This window comes from Aethina tumida, chromosome 5, assembly GCF_024364675.1.
Source record: "Aethina tumida isolate Nest 87 chromosome 5, icAetTumi1.1, whole genome shotgun sequence".
Lineage (NCBI taxonomy): Eukaryota > Metazoa > Arthropoda > Insecta > Coleoptera > Nitidulidae > Aethina > Aethina tumida.
In genome coordinates, this window is record NC_065439.1 from 25630976 (window position 1) to 25648086 (window position 17111).

At 25.0% G+C, this 17111-nt stretch overlaps 1 protein-coding gene across 7 annotated transcripts in view; it reads right to left on the reverse strand.

Moving 5' to 3' along the window:
* The window catches only part of LOC109600475 (mushroom body large-type Kenyon cell-specific protein 1), a 113823-nt gene that overhangs the window by 92997 nt on the left and 3715 nt on the right, over positions 1-17111 (reverse strand). The window contains exon 1 of one of the 7 annotated variants that reach the window (XM_020016634.2): positions 5705-6362. The exons of the other annotated variants lie outside the window; for them this stretch is intronic. The gene's annotated coding sequence lies outside the window, so the exon portion shown is untranslated. Of the gene's footprint in view, positions 1-5704; positions 6363-17111 lie in introns of those variants that run through there. 7 annotated transcript variants of the gene reach the window in all.

A 17111-nucleotide genomic window follows, 5' to 3' on the forward strand; every position in this document is an offset into this window, starting at 1 on the left:
CAAATAAAAAATTACATATATAAATATTATACATAACATTCTAACTGGATTTTGACTTATTTTTAGACATTTTGGACATTTTGATATTTAACATATAGTAACATTAAAAATTGCTTATTTATTTTTGTGTTGTTTTAAACATTAGAAATATTTTTTATGAAAAATTTCATAACTACACAAATAATTTAATTTTTGGTTCATAAAACCAGATTTACAAATATTTTTTAAATTTTCTAACTGTATTTTGACTTATTTCTTAACTACATTAGAGATTTTGACTTATTCTTAAATGACATTGGATGTTAATAGTTACTAGTAACTTTAAAAATTAATTGTTCATTTTTGTGTTATTTTAAATGTTATAAATAATTTTTTCATGAAAAATTACATAAATATATGAATAATTTATTTTTTGGTCCATTGAGACAGATATATAAATATTTTTAAAACTTTCTAACTGGATTTTGACTTATTCTTAAATAACTTTGGATGTTTTTAAGTTTATAATAACATTATAAATTGATCATTGATTTTAGTAATAAAAATTTTGATTTATTCTTAAATGACTTTGGATAATTTGAAATTTATAAATCTATTAAAAATTACTTGTTTATTTTTTGTGTTGTTCTATATGTTATAAATACTTTTTTCATGAAAATTTATATAAATACATAAATAATTTATTTTTTGGTTCATCGAGGCTGATTTATAAACATTTTTGTAATTTTCTAACAAATGTATGACTTATTCTTGAATGTCTTTAGATATTAGTTCATAGTAACATTAAAAATTAATTGTTTATTTTTTGTGCTGTTTTAAAAGTAACATTTATTTTTTTCATGAAAAATTACATAAATATATAAATAATTTATTTTTTAGTTCGTCGAGTCTGATTCATAAACATTTTTGAAATTTTCTAAAAAAAGTTTGATTTATTCTTGAAAGACTTTTGATATTTTGAAATTTATAAGTAAAATTAAAAATTATTTGCTTATTTTATGTGTTGTTTTAAATATTACAAATATTTTTTTCATGAAAAAATATATAAATACCCAAATAATTTATTTTTTTTATCCATCGAGTCAGATTTATAAACATTTTTTAAACTTTCAAACCGGGTTAAAAATAAAAAATTATAAATAAAATTGATTTATGAAATAATAATAATAATAATAATAATAATAATAATAATAATAATAATAATAATAATAGTACTAAAGAGATACCCCAATAAATTTTTCTCACTGTTTTAAAATGTCAATCTTTGAACTATTATTTCTTAAAATCCAATAACAACAAAGAAAAATTTAAAGACGTCTTTGTATCTTAAATATGCCACATTATATATAGGTTCAAAACGAATGATTAAATAAAATTACTTAACTAGAAAATTTTCAAATTTAAAATTAAAGAATTAATTTATTATGTCATTAATCAAATATGAAAATATATATATGAAACATGTTTCTGCATTCACACTAATAGACGTAAGTGTGTGTCTAACAAGTGTTAATACTAAATTTATTTATTGCTAATTTATTAATAAGTTACAAGTATTACAAGACATTTAAATAATAATGCACAATTTTCCACAACATTCTCTCCAAGTAGCTTGTAAATAGGTAGTTAGTTTTTGTATGGTGATTTTATTGCAGCGACGAAGGAAGCCTTATCCTTGTTAATATGACTAGGTCAATGCTAACCATATTGCGGATACGGTTTGATGTTTTTTCTTTATTTCCGTTCAACTCTTTAAAAATATCCGCCAATTCTGGTCGAATAATGTGACAAATTCCCAATGTTTTATCTACACACGTACATCCGTACGTCGGGTCTAACGATTCGCGGCCATCTAATAATAATAGTCATACGGTCAGTTAGACAAAAGTCAACATTCAACCTGCACGAATACATCAACGTTTATTTGCACAGTCACCGGAAAATTTCGTTCGGGAGGCAATTTAAAAGTGACGTCCCACGAACCTTATCACAACAACAATTATGTCCAACAAAGTTCACGTTAACCAACGTCGCCGTATTCCTTTGAAACTATCTTATTGTTATACATATGTGTATATTTTTTTTTATTTTGCGCTACGCCAAGGCCGCAAATTTCGACGTAAACAAAATGCAAGCGAACTGCGGGGAAAACCGGCTTTCCGTTACGGTCAAATAAAATATGCGCGCACACAAACACATCGGCGAATTGTTCTGGTACGCGTATACTGCATAAAAGATATCGTGCGCCTGTCAAAAATGATGAATGTCAGCCAATTTGCCGCGGTCATACGGTGGATAACGTCCGAGTGACAATTTACTAAACCGGGCGTCGCGTTTCAAGAAAAATTTTATGCCGTTCGCATTCAATATTTTCGAACGGAATGTTTAATCACTTATTTGTTGGTCCGGTGAATCAGATTTATGAACTTATATTGGATTTATGAGAATTTTTTTGATCTTTCTAACTGAATTTTGACTTTTTTGGACATTACTTGTTTATTTTTTATATTGTTTTTAAATGTTATAAATATTTATTTTACGAAAATGTACATCAATATAGAAATAATTTATTTTTTGGTCCGCTGAGTCAGATTAATAAACATTTTTAGGATTTTATTTTTTAACTACACTGAAGATTTTGAAGTTTATTATTTTTCCAACACCCTAACTGAATTTTGACATATTTTTTAGAGACATTTTATTTATTATAATTTATTTATCAAAAATTACTTATTTATTTTTGTGTTTTAAACGTTATAAATATGTTTTATGAAAAATTACATCGAATTAGATTTATAATTTTTTTTTGGATTTTCTAACTGGATTTTGACTTATTTCTTAACTACTTTAAACATTTTGAAGTTTATAGTGACATTAATAATGGCTTATTTATTTTCTGTATTGTGTTGTGATGTTCCAAATATATTTTTTATGAAAAATTACTTTGTAAATATTTTTTGAACATCCTAACTGGATTTTTACTCATTTTTAAGGACTTTTTTTACACTTTGAATATTATAGCATCATTAAAAATTACTTATTTTTCTTTGTGTTGTTTTAAACGTTATAAATATTTTTTTTTGAAAAATCACATAAATATATCAATAATTTAATTTTTGATCCATCGAACCAGATTTATAAATATTTTTTTGATTTTCTAACTGGATTTTGACTTATTTTTTAACTACATTGGAGATTTTGAAGTTTATAGTAACATTAAAAATGGCTTATTTATTTAACGTATTGTTGACTTATTTTTAGAAACTTTGGACATTTTAATAGTTATTTAGATAGGCTTATTTATTTAACGTATTGTTTTAATGTTCCAAATATTTTTTATATGAAAAATTACATTTATAAGTATTTTTCCAACATTCCAAGTGGATTTTGATTTATTTTTTAGAAACTTTGGACATTTTGAAATATATACTAACATTAAAAAATATTTATTTTGTGTTGTTTTAAAGATTATAAATATTTTTTTAATAAAAAATTCCGTGAATATATCAATAATTTAGTTTATCATCCATCGAACCAGATAAATAAATATTTTTTGGATTTTCTAACTGAATTTTGACTTATTTCTTAACTAAATTTGAGATTTTGAAGTTTATAGTAACATAAAAAATGGTTTATTTACTTTCTTAATTGTTTTAAATGTTCCAAATATTTTTTGATATAAAAAATTACATTTATAAACTTTTTTTTGAATATCCTAAGTGTATTTTGACTTATTTTTTAGAGACTTTGGACCCTTTTATATTTAACATATAGTAACATTAAAAATTGCTAATTTATCTTCAACGTCATAAATATTTTTTCATTAAAAATTACATAAATATATCAATAACTCAATTTTTGGTCCATCGAACCAGATTTTTAAATATTTTTTGAATTTTCTAACAGGATTTTGACTTATTTTCTAATTACATTGGACATTTTGAAGTTTATAGTAACATGGCTTATTTATTTTCTGAATTGTTTTAAATGTCCCAAATATTTTTTTATATGAAAAATTACATTTATAAGTATATTTTGAACATCCTAAGTGGATTGTAACTTATTTTTAGAAACTTTGGACATTTTGATATTTATTGTAACATCAAAAATTATTTATTTTTGTGTAGTTTTAAACATCATAAATATTGAAAAATATGAAAAATTACATAAATATATCAATAATTTAATTTTTCATCCATGGAACTAGTTTATAAATATTTTTTAGATTTTCTAACCGGATTTTGACTTATTTCTTAACTACATTGGAGATTTTGAAGTTTATAGTAACATTAAAAATGGCTTATTTATTTAATGTATTGTTTAAGATGTCCCAAATATTTTATATTAAAAATTACATTTATAAGTATTTTTTGAAAATCTTAAGTGGATTTTGACTTAATTTTTAGAAACTTTGGATATTTTGATATATATAGTAACATTAAAAATTATTTATTTTTGTGTTGTTTTAAACATTATAAATATTTTTTTATGAAAAATTACATGAATATATCAATAATTTAATTTTTCATCCATAGATCCAGTTTATAAATATTTTTTGGATTTTGATTTGTTTGCATTGTTTTAAATGTTTCAAATATTTTTTTTATATAAACAATTACATTTACAAGTATTTTTTGAATATCCTAACTGGATTTTGACTTATTTTTTAGAGACTAGTTTTTTTTGTATTCTAAAAGTTATAAAATTTTTTTTATGAAAAATTAAATAAATATATCAATAATTTAATATTTGATCCATTGAATCATTTGGATTTTGACATATTTTTAATGACATTGAAATTTTTTTAGTTTAGACTGACACTAAAAAATATTTATTTATTTAAAATTACAAATATATAAAAATATTCTTTTACTTATTATTTGCACATTTAATATTTATGATCAGAATGTTAATAATTTACTTCTTAGTACTTCAAATCATATTTATGGACATTTTTTGAATCTTCTATTTATTTATTATTATTATTTTGTAGTTTACAATGGTATTAAAAATTATTTATTTATTTTTTTGTATAACTTTAAATACTTTTAATATTTTTTTATGGAAAAATATCAAAAATATTCAAATTTTTTTAGCTATTGGTTTCGCATTCAATATCTGTCATCAGAATGTTAATAATTTATTTTTTTGTCCTTCGAGTTAATAACTGAACATTTTGCAGTTTACAGTGACATAAAAATTATTTATTTATTTTTTTTTTATAGTGCTTAAAATGTCGTTAACATTTTTTAGAAAATGTTATAAAAATTATAAATACTTTTTAGTTATTACATTGAATCAGACATTTTTTTAACCTTGTAACTTGTAATAGGAAAATTATTTATCAAATAATAAAACAAGTATAACGTAACAGTAACTTGCAATATAAATTAGTTAACCACCTGCATGCACCAGACGAGAAATAAAAAACAAACGTCCGGCTCAGGAAAATATAATTAGTAAATCAGATTGAATTAAATCATTTTTATTACAGCATGATTTTTAAACCTAGAATTATCATAAAAAATTGTGAATTAGATTCTCAATCAAAATATTACTTGAAAATTTCCCAGGAAAATAATTACGCCAACAAAAAATTAATGCACATCAATAATTGAATTAATTTCGACAAGCTTAAATACATTTCAACGTGTTGCAAAGCTTTTTAAGCGGACACATAAATTGAATTAACTCGAATTAATACCTGGCAGTTAGTTGCAAGGTCAGTTTTAAATATAACTATCGATTACAAAACCACCATCCAATTTTAAACACCCCAAATGCATCGCGTCGTTCAATCGTCGACGATTCCGACCCAAAACCACGGCGGCGGGACACCCTGTATAAGTGGTTATACAGTGGGGCAGAGTAGAGGTGCGATCCGTCCGTGACTGCCGGTTCCAGCCCGAAAACGGAACGCCAGAGTCGGGTTTTGTGTGAGTGGGACACGCCTCTGTAAAGTCGAATAGGTGTGTCCTTGGATTTTGTCAAAACCCCCCACTCGATACCGAGGTCCGGCATAATTTATTAGTTTTTAAACCGAAAATTGGCTCCGCCCAGTCACGCTTAGACGTTAGAACCACCGAGGGAACCGGTGACACACACATGGAAGGATTTTCCGTTTGCCCGGTCGGGGGGAAAACCGGCGTCGGGGAGGTTTTTTTGGGAAAATTTCGTCGGCGGGCAGGTGCAGCGCAACAATGGTGGTGTGTGGTGGTGAGTCAGAGAGAATTACCCTGACCAAAACCATTTGGTACGGTTAAAAAGCAGTAAATTGCGAATAAATTATTTTTCATTTTTACGAGGATAAAAAGAAGAACAACAGAAATGTGTTTGTTGTACGTAGTTAAATTTAATTTGAACAATAAAAGAGGTCGGTGCTGTTACATTATTTATGCATGTGGCAACGTTGCGTAAATTTTCAATTTTACACTTTTAAATAAATTAGTTTAAATTAATAACGATCTACAGTAAATTATTAGTTGAGAATAAAATATGTTTTATTATCTGTTAGGCAAAGCAGTACCAGACCATTTTATTACGATTTTTTTTCTTAAATTGATTATCATAAGCTCAAGTTTTATCTGATAATTTTTAATTTCTTCATACTGATGTGTTATTAAGTACAATGATAAGACTTTTGGCAAATATATTAATTACTAACGTAGTCATTTGAGTTTAAAATGGTATTATTTCTATTAAAGACACTTTACCGTATTTTTCAGCAAAATTTTATGGTTTTATTATCTAAATCTGATAACATTGTTCACTAATTGCCATAAAAATTATTTCCTGTGATTATTTTTATTTGTGTATTGTTCAGATAATTTTTAATTTAGTGCTAGGCCAAATTATTACTATTAATTAATTTTTTATACTGTGTCTTATTGTATTAAATAAAATATGATTTTTAACAATTTTTATCTCTAAATTTACATTTATTTATAAGTATAATTACAGGTACTTTATGATGGTATGGTACTATGAACAATAGCTATAAATATAGACAAAAATCCACTTAATGTTTAATTTCCCAGGTTGTTATAATTATGATTCTATTGTAAATAACTTTATTTCACATTATCTAAAATATTTTTTTGAAATCTATATTTTTGTACTACTCCTTATAAATTGTTATATAACAATTATTTTGATCCTTTTGAATCAGATTTATATACAATGTCAAATGATATATATTTATTATTTATTTATGATACATATTTATTTTGTTATAATTATTATTGTATTTTAAATAAACATATATCACATTTTTTTAAAAAACTGCTGTTATATTATTCTAACAAAAAATGTTAATAGTTGATTATTTTAATACTTAATTTTTGGTTAGTTATCCACTTCATTCTTATTTGTTGTTATTTGTTTTGTATATTATAAATATTATTGCATTTTAAATAACAGTATTTCATATATTTTATAAATAGTTTTTGTAATTTTTAATTGGTGTTACAAGATTATAACAAGAAAATGGTAATAACTGATTATTTTGATCCTTTGAATCAAATTTATTTAGAATTTTGAATCGCTTTTATAAGAATAAGTTAATAGTTGATTATTTTGATCCTTTGAATCAGATATATTTACAATTTAAATTGAATTTACCACTTCATATTTTTTTTTTGTTTATGTTTCATATTTTTAAATAGTTTTTGTAATTTTTAATTGCTGTTATATTATTATATATAAGAAAATGTTAATAATTGATTATTTTGACATTTTTAATCAGATTTATATACAATTTAAATTCATTTTTTATTAGTTATTCACTTCATATTTATTTTCTTTGTTTATTATAATTATTATTGTATTTTAAATAACCATATTCCATATTTTTTAAATAGTTTTTGTAGTTTTTAATTGGTATTACATGATTATAACAAGAAAATTTTAATAGTTGACTATTTTGACCCTTTCAACCTGATTTATACACAATTTAAATTAATTTTTGATTAGTTGTTTACTTCATATTTATTTTTTTGTTTATAATAATTATTATTGTATCTTAAATAATCATATTTTACATCTTTTTAGTAATTTTTGTAATTTTTAATTGCCATTATAACAAGAGAATGGTAATAGTTGACTATTTTGATCCTTTACATAAAATTTAAAATTGATTTTTGATTAATTATTTATTTCATATGACATTTCTAATTTTTTATAAATTTTTTGTAATTTTTTATTGGTGTTATATGATTATAATTTTACTTTTTGATTCATCGAATCAAATTTGCATAAATAAGATAATTTTTAATGTTTATATATTATACATTTTTTCTCAAATTAGTCTAATATCATAAATAAATATTCCATTTTATGATTACCATGGAAAAAGCCTAAATTTTAAGCCAAAAGCCCACACCTAAAATCAGCCTTTGACCCATACAAAAACTATAACAATTATAATTAAACATTTTAATCCGATAATTGGCCGTTTTTGTTGAAAAATTCCCTGAAAATAACTCGACAGAATCCGCTTAAATAATCAAACGGAACGACAGACCAACACTAATTGCATATGCAAAGCCGTTGCATTTTTTTTCGTCGTTCATTATTTAAATAAAACTGGTTTTTTATAATCATGCCACTTTCAATTCGACTATTAGTTAAAAGCGGTTACCTACGTCAGTCCGAGGTTGTAGTCAGTCATCGCAAATTATATTTTTACTTTTTATATCTGCCATGTTATTAGTGCGGTCGCCATTTTGGGCTAGTATCGAAATCGTGTTCCTTACTTAATCTTTCGCCTTGTCATCCGGTTGTCGAATGTTCTTTGTAACTCGATACGTGCATGTGTATATAAATGGAACATTTCGCCACGTGGCAATTGCGCAAATAGGTTCGCTGAATTATAGGACGCAGCAATATGGATGGATTTTTTGTTTAATCTTTTTAGGTTCGGAAACACCTTTAAATTTACTTAACTTGTTAAAATGTAGGAACCGAGCACGCAAAAGAATATAATTTGTGACATATTCGTCAGTCGACTAATCTCACTATTTTTTAAGACATCTAGATAATATTTTAAATGGCCCATAATTTATAGAAACACATTTTATTGTTCTATTATTAGCATGGTTAGTTAATAGTTAGTCGGATCATAAAAGATAATTATTCTGATTATTGAAAAAGCCGGTTTATAAATTATTCGTTAATATACGAATTCCACTACTAGTTTTTTTTTGTAATAAGATATATTTTAATAAATAATTTCAATAAACAGTAATTTACGTTAAAACCTTTGACAGTTCTATTAACATCATGATTAGTCGGTAGTCAAACCGAATCAAATAACCTTTGTTAGTCGACTAATCTCATCACTAGTTTTTTTAGATAACCATATTTTTTCAATTAGTAATTTCAGCAATCAATATATTAAAAAAAACATTTTACATTTTTGTTAATAATGTGGTTAGTGGACTAATCTTATCACTAGTTTTTAGTGTAATAAATGTGTTTTAATTAGTAATTTCAGTGGTCAATATCTTACAAAAGCCATAAAAAACATAAATTATTTATTAGTCGACTAATCTCATCACTAGTTTTTATGGTAAAAGATACTTTTCAATTAGTAATTTCAGTAGTCAATATTTTACATAAAAACATCTTACATTTTTATTAATAGTATGGTTTGTAAACAATCGTTAGTCGCATCACATAACTTAATTATTCATATCATTTTAAAAAACGACTAATTAATTATATGTTACTCAACTAATCTCATCAGTAATTTTTATTATAACTAGATATGTTTCAATTAGTAACTTCAGTGGTCAATATTTTACAAAAAAACATTTTTCACTTCTATCAATGGTATAGTTAGTCCACAGTCGTTAGTCACATCACATAACCTAATTATTCAGGTCATTTGATAAAACGACTAATAAATTATTTGTTAGTTGACCAATCTCATCACTAATTTTTACGGTAACTAAATGTGTTTCAATTAGTAAATTCAGTATTCAATATTTTACAAAAAACAGTTCTCATTTCTATCAATAGTATGGTTATTCGACAGTCGTTAGTTGCATCATAGCCTAATTATTCATATCATTTTAAAAAACGACTATTAATATTATATTACTCAACTAATCTCATCAGTAATTTTTACCGTAACTAGATGTGTTTCAATTAGTAACTTCAGTGGTCAATATTTTACAAAAAAAAAACATTTTTCATTTCTATCAATGGTATAATTAGTCCACAGTCGTTAGTCACATCACATAACCTAATTATTCAGGTCATTTTATAAAACGACTAATAAATTATTTGTTAGTTGACCAATCTCATCACTAATTTTTACGGTAACTAAATGTGTTTCAATTAGTAAATTCAGTATTCAATATTTTACAAAAAACAGTTTTCATTTCTATCAATAGTATGGTTATTCGACAGTCGTTAGTTGCATCATAACTTAATTATTCATATCATTTTAAAAAACGACTATTAATATTATATGTTATTCAACTAATCTCATCAGTAATTTTTACTGTAACTAGATGTGTTTCAATTAGTAACTTCAGTGGTCAATATTTTACAAAAAAACATTTTTCATTTCTATCAATGGTGTAGTTAGTCGACAGTCGTTAGTCACATCACATAACCTAATTATTCAGGTCATTTTATAAAACGACTAATAAATTATTTGTTAGTTGACCAATCTCATCACTAATTTTTACGATAACTAAATGTGTTTCAATTAGTAAATTCAGTATTCAATATTTTACAATAAACAGTTTTCATTTCTATCAATAGTATGGTTATTCGACAGTCGTTAGTTGCATCATAGCCTAATTATTCATATCATTTTAAAAAACGACTATTAATATTATATTACTCAACTAATCTCATCAGTAATTTTTACCGTAACTAGATGTGTTTCAATTAGTAACTTCAGTGGTCAATATTTTACAAAAAAAAAACATTTTTCATTTCTATCAATGGTATAATTAGTCCACAGTCGTTAGTCACATCACATAACCTAATTATTCAGGTCATTTTATAAAACGACTAATAAATTATTTGTTAGTTGACCAATCTCATCACTAATTTTTACGGTAACTAAATGTGTTTCAATTAGTAAATTCAGTATTCAATATTTTACAAAAAACAGTTTTCATTTCTATCAATAGTATGGTTATTCGACAGTCGTTAGTTGCATCATAACTTAATTATTCATATCATTTTAAAAAACGACTATTAATATTATATGTTATTCAACTAATCTCATCAGTAATTTTTACTGTAACTAGATGTGTTTCAATTAGTAACTTCAGTGGTCAATATTTTACAAAAAAACATTTTTCATTTCTATCAATGGTGTAGTTAGTCGACAGTCGTTAGTCACATCACATAACCTAATTATTCAGGTCATTTTATAAAACGACTAATAAATTATTTGTTAGTTGACCAATCTCATCACTAATTTTTACGATAACTAAATGTGTTTCAATTAGTAAATTCAGTATTCAATATTTTACAATAAACAGTTTTCATTTCTATCAATAGTATGATTATTCGACAGTCGTTAGTTGCATCATAACTTAATTATTCATATCATTTTAAAAAACGACTATTAATATTATATGTTACTCAACTAATCTCATCAGTAATTTTTACCGTAACTAGATGTGTTTCAATTAGTAACTTCAGTGGTCAATATTTTACAAAAAAAACATTTTTCATTCTATCAATGGTATAATTAGTCCACAGTCGTTAGTCACATCACATAACCTAATTATTCAGGTCATTTTATAAAACGACTAATAAATTATTTGTTAGTTGACCAATCTCATCACTAATTTTTACGATAACTAAATGTGTTTCCATTAGTAACTTCAGTATTCAATATTTTACAATAAACATTGTTCATTTCTATCAATAGTAAGGTTATTCGACTGTTGTTAGTTGTATCACAACCTAATTATTCATATCATTTTAAAAAATGACTAATTAATTATATGTTACTCAACTAATCTCATCAGCAATTTTTACTGTAACTAGATGTGTTTCAATTAGTAACTTCAGTGGTCAATATTTTACAAAAAAACATTTTTCATTTCTATCAATGGTATAGTTAGTCGACAGTCGTTAGTCACATCACATAACCTAATTATTCAGGTCATTTTATGAAACGACTAATAAATTATTTGTTAGTTGACTAATCGCATCACTAATTTTTACGATAACTAAATGTGTTTCAATTAGTAAATTCAGTATTTAATATTTTACAAAAAACAGTTTTCATTTCTATCAATAGTATGGTTATTCGACATTCGTTAGTTGCATCATAACCTAATTATTCATATCATTTTAAAAAACGCTATTAATATTATATGTTACTCAACTAATCTCATCAGTAATTTTTACCGTAACTAGATGTGTTTCAATTAGTAACTTCAGTGGTCAATATTTTACAAAAAAACATTTTTCATTTCTATCAATGGTATAGTTAGTCGACAGTCATTAGTCACATCACATAACCTAATTATTCAGGTCATTTTATAAAACGACTAATAAATTATTTGTTAGTCGAGTAATCTCATCACTAATTTTTACGGTAACTAAATGTGTTTCAATTAGTAACTTCAGTGGTCAATATTTTACAAAAAAACATTTTTCATTTCTATCAATGGTGTAGTTGGTAGACAACCGTTAGTCACATCACATAACCTAATTATTCAGGTCATTTTATAAAACGACTAATAAATTATTTGTTAGTTGACCAATCTCATCACTAATTTTTACGATAACTAAATGTGTTTCAATTAGTAACTTCGGTAGTCAATATTTTACAAAAAAAAAAAAACATTTTTCATTTCTATCAATGGTATAATTAGTCCACAGTCGTTAGTCACATCACATAACCTAATTATTCAGGTCATTTTAAAAAACGACTAATAAATTATTTGTTAGTCGACTAATCCCATCACTAGCTTTTAGGTAACTAGATATGTTTCAATTAGTCATTTTAGAAGTCAATATTTTAGAGAAAAAACACTTTACGGTTATATTAATAGCATGATTAGTTGAGGAGTCATTACTAACGTCACGTAACCTTCAATATTAAGTCATTTTAAAACCGACTAATAAATTATTTGTTAGTCAACTTATCCTGTTACAAGTTTTTACAATAACAAAAATACCATATTTAGTCATTAACCAGAAATTTTTCATTTACTAATTTTAACAACATGTAAATTTGAAATTAATTTAAGTCAAAAAATTAACAATTTTTGGCCCCTTAAACATTAAACTGAGGCAAAAATTTCCATAGAAATGTGGAGAATGCAAAACCAAGGTGATCACAACTTATAATAGTCAACCGTTTTTTTTTTTATTTACGTGGCACAAATTATTAGAATATAAACAGCAATTTCCTTTGCAAACTAAATTGTTATTGGGACGCGGAAAACGCATTCCAACATGAGGTAGGTTATGCACGTCATTCATCCGTGGACGTATCGAATGGATTAATTCGCTGGTAGGTGTTAATTTAATTTTATCGACAGAAGGATAATGCCCACACGATTGCGAAACCTTCCTGTTTTTTTGTTTGTTCAAATTTAACTTTTCCAAACACCCATAATTATCCAGACGGGAACGAAAAACAAAATCAAATCCAATTTTTAGTGCTTTTTATGTTCCGACGCAATATATTCACACCCATTACCGAAATTGTTATATAGAAATTGTTTGTTTCCAGTATATTTTTTTTTAGCGAATTGACAGGCCACAAATTTATGCGTTAAAACGATATAAAACGTTTATTGCAATCTAGCGCGACCTTCGGTGTGGGCGTTATCGTCCGTTGCGAATTGCATTTTTAAAAACGAACTTTACAACATAATGAAACAATTAAATTTATTTAATTCGAAAGCGCTACTCGGTGAGAGTTTCTAAATTGACTAAATTATGGTTATTTTCTATTTATTCAAGGTGTATAAAATTTAACCGAACTATTAGAATGTTGTTTCGCCAGTGAAATTTTATTAGAAATTGGTCAATTACAATTACTAATAAAATCAAATCGGTCACATGATATTTGCCAAATATGCGATCGCTTTTTTATTTAGTTTTATCAAATAGATTATTAGTTTTATGTTTCACTTGACAAAAATAATCGTGTCAGTGCGCAAAATTGCATGTGTATTTGTTGATAACAATTTACATTACTCATAGATCTGTTTCAATTACATCATTATTTAATAGAAAACTATTTACATTATACTATTATCATTTATTTTTTTTTTAAATACAATTAACAAAATACTAATAAGTTATTAGTCGATTAATCCAATCACTAATTTTTACACTGATTAGATATTTTTCAATTATTTAAGCAGTCAATATTTTATATTAAAAGTATGGGTATTCGACAGTCGTTGGTCGCATCACATAATCACACAAAAAAGGACTAATATATTATTTGTTAGTAGACTAATCCTATCACTAGTTAATAAAGTAATTAAATATGTTTCAATTAGTAATTTCAGTAATCAATATTTTACAGAAAAACATTTTACATTTCCATTAATAACTTAATTAGTCGATAGTCGTTCGTCGTATCACATAACTTAATTATTTAGGGCCTTTTAAAAACCGACTAATATTTTATTTGTTAGTTAATTCAATCAACAGTTTTTATGGTAACTAAATATATTTCAATTAGTATTTTTAGTAGTCAATATTTTACAGAAAATCATTTTACAGATCTATTAATAGCTTTTTTAATCGACATTCGTTAGTTGTACCACATAATCTAATTATTTAGGTAACTTTAAAATCCGACTAATAAATTATTCGTTAACCGACTAATCCTATCACTAATTTTTATGGTAACTAGATATGTTTCAATTAGCAATTTCAGTAGTCAACATTTTACTGAAAAATATTTTACAGATTTATTAATAACTTTGTTAGTCGACATTCATTAATCGCATCACATAACCTAATTATTTATGCCATTTTAAAAACCGACTAATAAACTATTTGTTGGTCGACTAATCTCATCACCAGTTTTTACGGTAATTAGATATATTTCAATTAGTAATTTCAGTAGTCAACATTTTACTGAAAAATATTTTACAGATTTATTAATAACTTTGTTAGTCGACATTCATTAATCGCATCACATAACCTAATTATTTATGCCATTTTAAAAACCGACTAATAAACTATTTGTTGGTCGACTAATCTCATCACCAGTTTTTACGGTAATTAGATATATTTCAATTAGTAATTTCAGTAGTCAACATTTTACTGAAAAATATTTTACAGATTTATTAATAACTTTGTTAGTCGACATTCATTAATCGCATCACATAACCTAATTATTTATGCCATTTTAAAAACCGACTAATAAACTATTTGTTGGTCGACTAATCTCATCACCAGTTTTTACGGTAACTAGATATATTTCAATTAGTAATTTCAGTAGTCAACATTTTACTGAAAAATATTTTACAGATCTATTAATAACTTTGTTAGTCTACATTCGTTAGTCGCCTAATTATTTAGGTCATTTTAAAAACCGACTAATAAATTATTTGTTATTCGACTAATTCAATCATCAGTTTTTATGGTAACTAGATATATTTCAATTAGTAATTTCAGTAATCAATATTTCACAGAAAATCATTTTACATATTTATTAATAGCTTTGTTAGTCGACATTCGTTAGTCGCATCACATAACCTAACTATTAAGGACATTTTAAAAACCGACTAATAAATTATTTGTTGGTCGACTAATCCCATCACCAGTTTTTACGGTAACTAGATACAATTCAATTAGAAATTTCAGTAGTCAACATTTTACTAAAAAATATTTTACAGTTCTATTAATAGCTTTGTTAGTCGACATTCGTTAATCGCTTCACATACTCCAGTTATTCAGGTCACTTTAAAAACCGACTAATATATTATTTGTTGGTCGATTAATCTCATCACAATTTTTACGACAACTCAATTGGTACTTTCAGTAGTCAATATTTTACAGAAAAACATTTTACAAATCATTTAATAGCTTTGTTTGCCACACCACATAACCTAATTATTTAGTCAAACGACTAATAAATTATTTGTTAGTGGATTAATCTCATCACTAGTTTTTACGATAACTAGATATGTTTCAATTAGTAATTTCAACAGTCAATATTTTATAATAAAAACATTTTACATTTTTATTAATAGTATTGTTAGTCGGCAATCGATCATATAACCCTAATTATTCGGGCCATTTTAAAAAACGTCTAATAAATTATTTGTGAGTCGATTAATCCCATCATTAGTTTGTACGATAAGCATATATTTGAAGACAATATTTTACAGAAACAAAAAGAACATTTTACTTTTCTATTTGAATATGATTAGTCCATAGTCTTTAGTCGCATCAGATAACCTAATAATTCATTTAAAAAACCGACTAATTCCATCACAAGTTTGAATAATATTATCATTATTTAATTAATAAATTAAATTATTTGGCATTATACAATTATTATTAGTTTTTTAAACTCAATTAACAAGTTGTAACTAAGTAAAGTTTGTGCACTCAAATGCACCACATGTCTATTTAATTATTTGAAATTGGCAAATAATTTTAATGTTCCATATCGAAGCTAATTAGGTCCAGATGTTAATTCTAGAGATAATCTTAAACAATAAAATTTAATGTATGTCAAAATAAACTACTCATATCTAAAATTAATTAAATCAATTAATAAAATTATGTCTAGCACCGTTAGTGTCTTTATGTGGCATTTATTATCATACATTTTCCCCATTAATATGTACGAATATAAATAAATATATTATTTAATATTAATCTGTACGATTACAATTACGCAATTACCATGCAAATATTATCAACAACACAAACTCTAAGTGTACTGCGGTGCCGAAAATCAGAGGCGAAGGCGCTCTCCAAATTTCTAAATTTAATTAATTTCCATCACGGATCCGTATTTTAGCTAATTAGAAACGTTTAAACAAAGAGAAAATTCGAATGCACGTATGCTGTAAGTGACTTTAGAATTTTTAATTAGCAGCAAATTGGTTTGGTTAATGGATTTTGGAAAAAATTTTTAACGT